The sequence below is a fragment of the Hypanus sabinus genome, chromosome 3 (assembly GCF_030144855.1).
Source record: "Hypanus sabinus isolate sHypSab1 chromosome 3, sHypSab1.hap1, whole genome shotgun sequence".
NCBI classification, from domain to species: domain Eukaryota; kingdom Metazoa; phylum Chordata; class Chondrichthyes; order Myliobatiformes; family Dasyatidae; genus Hypanus; species Hypanus sabinus.
In genome coordinates this window covers 39083579-39091782 of record NC_082708.1, presented here as the reverse complement: position 1 = coordinate 39091782, position 8204 = coordinate 39083579, and the positions used below count along the sequence as shown (strand labels likewise).

The following is an 8204-nucleotide window of genomic DNA, read 5'->3' as shown; positions in this document are numbered from 1 at the left end:
CCTGTGCACACCTTCAAGAAAACAAATCTTGGGGTTGCTAATGTACTTTGATAATAAATTTACTTTGAACTTTGAACAGGTATCCTTGGGAGGGCCCTCTATTGTAACTGAGGTTGGGAAACCTGTTCCCATTTGAGAGCAAAGAATTGAGATTAGATATTAAAAAAGACACTATAACAACACAAACTATGGTGCCTGGTGAGTCAGAGGGAGTGAATGGTCAAAGTATTATAGTTAGCAACAGTGTGAAAGGCAAGATGTTAATTAGTGTACTTCTTGTTGGGTCAATTCCAGCTGTCAGTAAAGGTGAGTGCAGCTTTTAGTTTATTTCCTGTTGGGAATTTGGGGTAAAGAGGAGCTCTTTGATGAATTTGAAGCTCCTCTACCCTAAAATTTAAAATTAGTAAGGAGCTGATGGTGTGCTGACTCAAAAAATAGTATGAAATGCATCAAAACAAGTGGCATACTGCAGCTGAGGAATCTGCCAGCTCGAGAGCAGGCTTACCTGTGTCCTAGTGCCACTGGAGGGTGGTGTGATGGCAGGGTGCCTTAAAACAGGAGAAAGGCTTCTGAATTGATCAGAGGCTGGGGAAAGTGGAATGTGATTGAATGAGGAACGTGTAATGAGGAGGAGTGTGAGAGCCTTGGCTTCTGCAGTTCCCAGTGGCGTTCAACTTGATGTTGGGCTGCAGAGTAGATGAGTTAATTTGGCAGGAGTTTAAGGAAAGCAATAATTTGGTGATGGTGGGCCCAGTACAAGGGTGGAATTATCAGCTTTTTGCAGCAATGTGCAGGGGGCTTGGTTCTGAATTAGTGGAATCTGTTTGGGACTAGGGAAGGTAGTGGGGGAATCTATCCAGTAACCTCATATCTAGAGAAGGCTGGAGATAGGAAAATGCTCTACTGAGCTCAGAATGCAATGCTGGGAAACAAATCAAGGTGTTGGGTAATCTCTGTTTATTTATCTGACCCATATTAAATTGATGTGGGACAATTAGGATCAGAAAGTGGATTGCGACGTAAATTGATATCTGCTGAAATGTTCAAATGCAATGTCATCGCAATGGATGATCTTTAAATTTCGATGCCATTCTTGTATGAGAGATGGTGCAAAAATCAAACAGTGTTTCTGCAGAAGGGTGTGTATCTTTCAGTTAATCAGCAACAGAGTAACAGCTTTATTGATTTCAATCAATAGTCCTTCTTCAGTTTATCTATAACATTAATGTGTGACCTAGCCTTAGATGCCTCTGGTAAAAGTCTGTGGTACTGAAATAAAAATGAGGTCTCCATTTCCCATGAAGTTTGTTTCTGCAGATACTGGTTTAAAAAGAATCAGTTGTGAGTTTGTTTATTGGGTTAGTAGATCAAAGATGGATGGCCTGTTCCTGCTCCATTTCCTCAGTTCACCTACACACTGTCACAAATGTGTTGAGAATCTGAGTGTTCCATCTGAACAATACTACAACACAGGAAAATCGTCAACAGCCGCTCCTGGTAAGATTTAATACTTAAATACCAGGTAATTATAACATGTTTTTGCTAAATTAATGCACAAACATGCAGAATACTACAGCAACGGTAATAGTTCAATTTGTCTGAAAACTCTGGATGAATTAAGCTAGTTCACTACTCTTTAACTTCAGGATACTTCAAGACTTCCAGATAGTTTAGTGTCATTTCCACTACACAAATGTAAAGGAGAATGATGTGATTGTTACTCTGGATCTGATGCAGCACAAAAAAAAACCACAATAGGACATTGAACACATTAACTAAAAAAGCACAATAAATATAAATACATAGATAGCTTATATACATAGTGATTGTATGTCCATACAGTGGCACCAGGCGCAGGAGTGCCATATGTAAGGTGACTGACAGGAAATGATAAAGTATTTGTGGTTAGGGGTGTGGAAGGGTGGGGTAGTGGGTGGAAGTGTTGATCAGCCTTACTGTTTGGGGAAAGTAACTGTTTTTGAGTCTGATGTTCCTGGTGTGAATGCTACGTAGCCTCCTCCCTGATGGCAGAGGGACAAACGGTCCAAGAGCAGAGTGGGTGGGATCTTTCATGATGTCACTGGCCCCTCTCTGTATGGCAGGTGGGCTGGTGCCAGTGATGCGTTTGGTGTTTTGATTGCCTGTGGTGGACCCTTCCTGTCCACTGCGGCACAGTTTCTGTACCATGCTGTGATTCAACTTGTGAGGGTGCTTTATGCCATGCATCTGTGGAATGACATGAGTGCAGATGGACATAGTCCAGTTCTCTTCAACCTCCTCGGAAAGGAGAGATGTTGGTGAGCTTTCCTGATTGGGTAGAATGTGTTCTGGAATCACAAAGGGTTGTCTGAGATGTGCTCGCACTTTCTGTTGCTGTACCATCAGTGTGAGTGCAGCAAGTTCTCCTAAAGTTGATGCCCATCTCTTTTGTCTTGCAAATAATGAGAAAGAGATTATTTGCCTGGTACCAGGCCTCGAGCTCTTCCACTCCCTCTCTGCAGGCTGTCTCATCGTAGTTGGTGATGAGCCCCACTACTGTTGTTCAGTTGGCGAACCTGACAGTGATTATTTGGGTTTTTGTTGTGTAGTAATGTGTGTACAGTAATGGACTCAGCACACAGCCCTGGGGGGCACCTACATTGGGGATGATGGGGAGGCAGAAGTGGCTGTGCATCTTGACTATCTGAGATGTTTTGGTTAGGAAGTCCAAACTCCGTTGCACAGTGGTGTATTTAGACCAAGGAGTAGGAGTCTGTTCACTCAGGTGCCACAGTGGCATAGAAGTCCGCACGACACTATTACAGCTCAGGGCGTTACAGTTCTGAGTTCAATCCCAGCGTCCTCTGTAAGAAGTCTCCGTACATCCTCCTCTTCGAATGCGTAGGTTTTCTCCTCTGGTTCCCTCCCACAGTCCAAAGGCATATTGGGTAGGTTATTTGGTCATTGTAAATTGTCCTGCGATGAGATTAGGGTTAAATTGGGGTTGTTAGGAGGGCCATGCCACACTGTGTTGGTAAATGAATGCTGGACTGAACTTGGGAAGCAGCATTCTGACATCGATGCTCTTGTTTCTCAGGTGTTTCAGGGCCTGGTGCGTGAACAGTTCTGTCGGTAAGCACGTCCAGTGTGGCAGGAATGGAGGTTTTGAATTGTGCCGTTACTAGCTGTTCTAAGCACTTCATGATGACTGGCGTCAGGGTGTTGGTACAGGGTTGATGCTGGCTGGGACAGCAGCCTGCATGAGTGCAGAGCAGTGTTGAAGATGTCCATGAGCTGATATACACACTCCCTGAGTACTCAGCCTGAGCTGTGTCTGGCCTGACTGCCTTATGGGGGTGGGGGGGGGGGGTGACTCTCTGCAGTCCATCTCACATCTGCTGCTCCCCTGGGGTGGAGGGCAGCTTTCATGATCAGTGTCATGTTGCATGTCCCAAAGCATGTATAAAAATTGTTTAGAGCGTCAGGGAGGGAGTTGTTACTGGAGCAGTCAACACTGTTTCTCCTTACGTAGTCAGTGATGCCCTTGATGTCCAGCCACGTGCTGGGGTTTGTTATTGGACAGGGGTTTGTTATCCTGAATTGTTTTGTCTGTAGGAGGTTTTTGCCCTCTTGATGCCTAGGATGATATTTCTCCTGTCTGCTCTGAGAGCCCTTCTGTCATCAGACTTGAAGACAGCATCCTGGGTGTTTTAGGGAGCAAACAGCCCAGTCTTCTGGTAGTGCTGTGAGATGACTATTCCTGAGGTACCAATGTTACTGATAACAGATTAGTCATAATCATCAAATCTTCTCCATTTGTGGTGGCCTGCTTGAACACCTGCCAGGTTATCCATTCAAAGCAGCCCTGAAGCACAGCGACTGCCTGTAAGGCCACACAGTGATGGTCCTTTTGACTGGTTTCTTCCTTTTCAGCACCAGTTGGCATGCTGGGATTAACATTATGTAGATGTGGTTGGAGAGGCCAAGACGAGGGCATGTGATCGCTTGGCAAATAACAAGTCTGTTATATAAACACGGTCCAGTCTATTGTTTTCCTAGTGGCCATGGTGACATGATGGTGGAATTTGGGTAAATTCTCCTGCAGGTTAACGGGATTGAAGACTTGTGCAATTATGAAGTGATCATCAGGCTGCCAGAGGACATGGTAGAGAGCTGATACTGTAAATCTCTTCCAGTGTGTCTTGGACCTTCACGCTCAGAGGAGATGTACACAGCAGTGATGAACACAACAATAATCTCACTGAAAAAGTAATGTGGCCAGCATTTAATTGTAATATGTCCAATTGCCTCATAACAGTGACGGATGAGTTCGTGCACCAACCTTCTTTAATGTATACACAAAATCTACCTCCTTGGATTTCCCCAACAAGGAGCTCCTGTCATTGCGGAACAGAATCACCCCATTGAGTGGAAATACTAAATCAAGCGTTGCTGTTGTTTAGCCACATTTTGGTGGAAATCAGAATGCAGCAGTTTCTCATCTCTCTCTATGCTTTCACTCTCAGTCTCAGTGAGACCTTTTTTCTTGCGAGTAGACATTGGCCAAGAAAAGTGTTGGTACCACCGGTTTGGTCCGGTTAGCTGTCAGCCTGTCTAGTACCCTGGCTCTCTTGCTGTCTTTCTGTTTCCTCTCGTACTGCCTGCATCTGCCACTTCCTTGGCTGAGCCACCTAGGCCAGGTCACTGTTGCCAGGCCTTGTGTCTATCGAGCAGCACTGTTAACAGAGCTGCGGCTTAATCTGGTAGCATCGATGGTTGTAATTGAGTTTTGGTTAAGGGCAACTAAGAAAATTTCCAGAAACGATGAGATCAACTCAGCATGGCTTTGCAAACCACATGCTATCTGCTGAGATATTATCAGATGATACCAAATTTTTGGCTGGCTGACAATGAAGTTCTTATAGATTCTGAGCTTCTGAATTTGGATTCAGTTTGCTATTCCTTTAATAGAAAGTCTGTTCTTCAGTGAAGTGTAATTTTAGGTTAATTCCTGACATTGTTCTGTCAGGAACAAGTAAAATCAGTTTTTTAAAACTTTTATGTACCATATTCACTACATGAGGAAAACAATGTTGTTACAGTACCTACACAGGGAGAGCTTTATTGCCATGAAGTCTTACTTAAAAGATCCTCTACTGAAGATGTAGCATCCTGTCCAGTGCTGTAACTTTGTAAACTTGTTATACAACTCTGCAGTTCAAATAGCCATGAGCAGTAGTATATAGAAGGAAGTATTCTATTGTGGGTCAGTCAAGACATTGTAACTAAGGACCAAAGCATGATTAGGAAAGGAGCTGTCTTGAGCAACTTCATTTCTTGTGTGAAGAGAGACTGAAAAGATGGCTTGAAGGTTTTGGAAACAATTCTAAAATAACTGCACAATTTTCAATTTGAACAAACTGCTACCAGTACATTTAATGGTCTGACACATTGTGAACAACTTGATTGGAGGTGTTCTCCAATTGCATTTCTGAATCCAACTGTTTCCATCTGTGGCAATTGAACCGAAATGCAGTATGAAACTAGACCATAATGACCAAAAAAGTTGCATGTAACATTCTTGTTCTTATTTCCATCAGAGCTGCTGGATTTGTGGTTTTGGTCTAATCAATTGAAATCAATGTGTTGGTGAAGAGAAACCATTGATCAACTCAGAGACATCGCCATAGGTTCCAGTGCTTCAACAGTGGCCAGAGAAACTATTGTTACTATAGTAATGAGATAAAAGCTTATGTTAAAATTAGATCATGACCCCACTTAGATAAAGATCAGCTTTATTTGTCATAAGTACATTGAAACAGTGAAATAAGGCATTTGCGTCAACAACCAGTATAGTCTGAGGTTAAGCTGAGATCAGCTTGCAAGTGTTCTCATGCTTCTGGTCCAAACATAGTCTGCCCATAGCTCACGAGTCCGTTTGTCTTTTTGGGCTGTGGGAGGAAGCCAGAGCACCCGGAGGAGACCCACATGGTCATGGGGAAATTGACCAGACTCTTTACCAACAGTGGCAGGAATTGAAGCCTGATCGCGGACACAGTAAGACACACTATGTTAACCGCTACCCTGCCACGTGTAGGGAAAACTGTCAGGAACAGGTTCCGTGCTCTCATAGAATTGGGTGAATTGAGTTTGTGGATCCCCAACAAACAAAATTTTTTTTAAGAAGAAGGAAAGTTGAACAGATCAGCAATGACAACCCATGAAAGACTTGCAGAATTAACCTCAAATTCAGAGCAGGGAAGTCTGAGCCTTCATAAACAGCCTGGCCTGCTCCATGTCTATGGGAAGTCTTGCATTTTGTGATTATTTTTTAGCAAGCCTGCTCATTTGAGTGTGAGGATATTAAGAGTGTTTAGTATCTACAGTCGTCATAATTAACTGCTGGCATACTCTGAAATCTGAGTATTAGTAAACATTGAGGGTCTTCCCCCTCCCTGATCCAGCTTTGTTCCTTGCCGTGTCTTCACCATTCCCTCCTACCTTCCCCTCTCTGAGGTGTAACGTTCTGTCCCCAGGAAAGGCTTACGTTCTGCCCACACTGCAGTGACTTCCATGCCTGACACGACGCCAAACTCTTCTGTTGCCTCCATCTCCAAGCCTACATCTTTGGCAAGAATTCCACATCCCGCATAGGTGACCTCCTCTCCCATCTCCAATCCTCCTCTCCCGTCCCCGTCTCCAACCCTCCTCTCCCATCCCCGTCCCCAACCCTCCTCTCCCATCCCCGACTCCAACCCTCCTCTCCCATCCCCGTCCCCAACCCTCCTCTGCAGTCCCCAACCTTCCTCTCCCATCCAGTCTCCAACCCTCTTCTCCCATCCCTTTCTCCAACCCTCCTCTCCCATCCCCAACCCTCCTCTCCCATCCCCATCTCCAATCCTCCTCTCCCATCCCCGTCTCCAACCCTTCTCTCCCAACCCCATCTCCAACCCTCCTCTCCAGTCCCCAACCCTCCTCTCCTGTTCCCAACCCTCCTCTCCCATCCCCGTCTCCAACCCTCCTCTCCCAACCCCATCTCCAACCCTCCTCTCCAGTCCCCAACCCTCCTCTCCTGTTCCCAACCCTCCTCTCCCATCCCCGTCTCCAATCCTCCTCTCCCATCCTCGTCTCCAACCCTCCTCTCCCATCCCCGTCTCCAACCCTCCTCTCCCGTCCCCGTCTCCAACCCTCCTCTCCAATCCCCGTCTCCAATCCTCCTCTCCCATCCTCGTCTCCAACCCTCCTCTCCCATCCCCGTCTCCAACCCTCCTCTCCCGTCCCCGTCTCCAACCCTCCTCTCCCATCCCCGTCTCCAACCCTCCTCTCCCGTCCCCGTCTCCAACCCTCCTCTCCCATCCCCATCTCCAATCCTCCTCTCCCATCCCCGTCTCCAACCCTCCTCTCCTGTCTCCAACCCTCCTCTCCCGTCCCCGTCTCCAACCCTCTTCTCCCATTCCTGTCTCCAACCCTCTTCTCCCATTCCTGTCTCCAATCCTCCTCTCCTGTCCCCGTCCCCAACCCTCCTCTCCCATCCCCGTCTCCAATCCTCCTCTCCCATCCCCGTCTCCAATCCTCCTCTCCCGTCCCTGTCTCCAATCCTCCTCTCCCATCCCCAACCCTCCTCTCCCATCCCCGTCTCCAATCCTCCTCTCCCATCCCCGTCTCCAACCCTCCTCTCCTGTCTCCAACCCTCCTCTCCCATCCCCGTCTCCAATCCTCTCCCATCCCCGTCTCCAACCCTCTTCTCCCATCCCCATCTCCAACCCTCCTCTCCAGTCCCCAACCCTCCTCTCCTGTTCCCAACCCACCTCTCCCATACCCCTCTCCAACCCTCCTCTCCCGTCCCCGTCTCCAACCCTCTTCTCCCATTCCTGTCTCCAACCCTCTTCTCCCATTCCTGTCTCCAATCCTCCTCTCCTGTCCCTGTCTCCAATCCTCCTCTCCCATCCTCAACCCTCCTCTCCCATCCCCATCTCCAACCCTCCTCTCCCATACCCAACTCTCCTCTCCCATCCCCGTCTCCAATCCTCCTCTCCCATCCCCATCTCCAACCCTCCTCTCCCGTCCCCGTCTCCAACCCTCCTCTCCCAACCCCATCCCCAACCCTCCTCTCCAGTCCCCAACCCTCCTCTCCTGTTCCCAACGCTCCTCTCCCATCCCCGTCTCCAACCCTCCTCTCCCATCCCCAACCCTCCTCTCCCATCCCCGTCTCCAGTCCTCCTCTC

General features: G+C 47.3%; 1 protein-coding gene across 4 annotated transcripts in view; it reads left to right on the top strand.

The window, feature by feature from the left end:
• Window positions 1–258: 258 nt before the first annotated feature.
• The window catches only part of LOC132391204 (mesenteric estrogen-dependent adipogenesis protein-like), a 48017-nt gene continuing 40071 nt past the window's right edge, over window positions 259–8204 (top strand). Inside the window, exon 1 of one of the 4 annotated variants that reach the window (XM_059964104.1) lies at window positions 259–306. The gene's annotated coding sequence lies outside the window, so the exon portion shown is untranslated. Of the gene's footprint in view, window positions 307–1385; window positions 1498–8204 lie in introns of those variants that run through there. The other 3 variants (XM_059964102.1, XM_059964103.1, XM_059964101.1) reach the window with 3 other exon arrangements.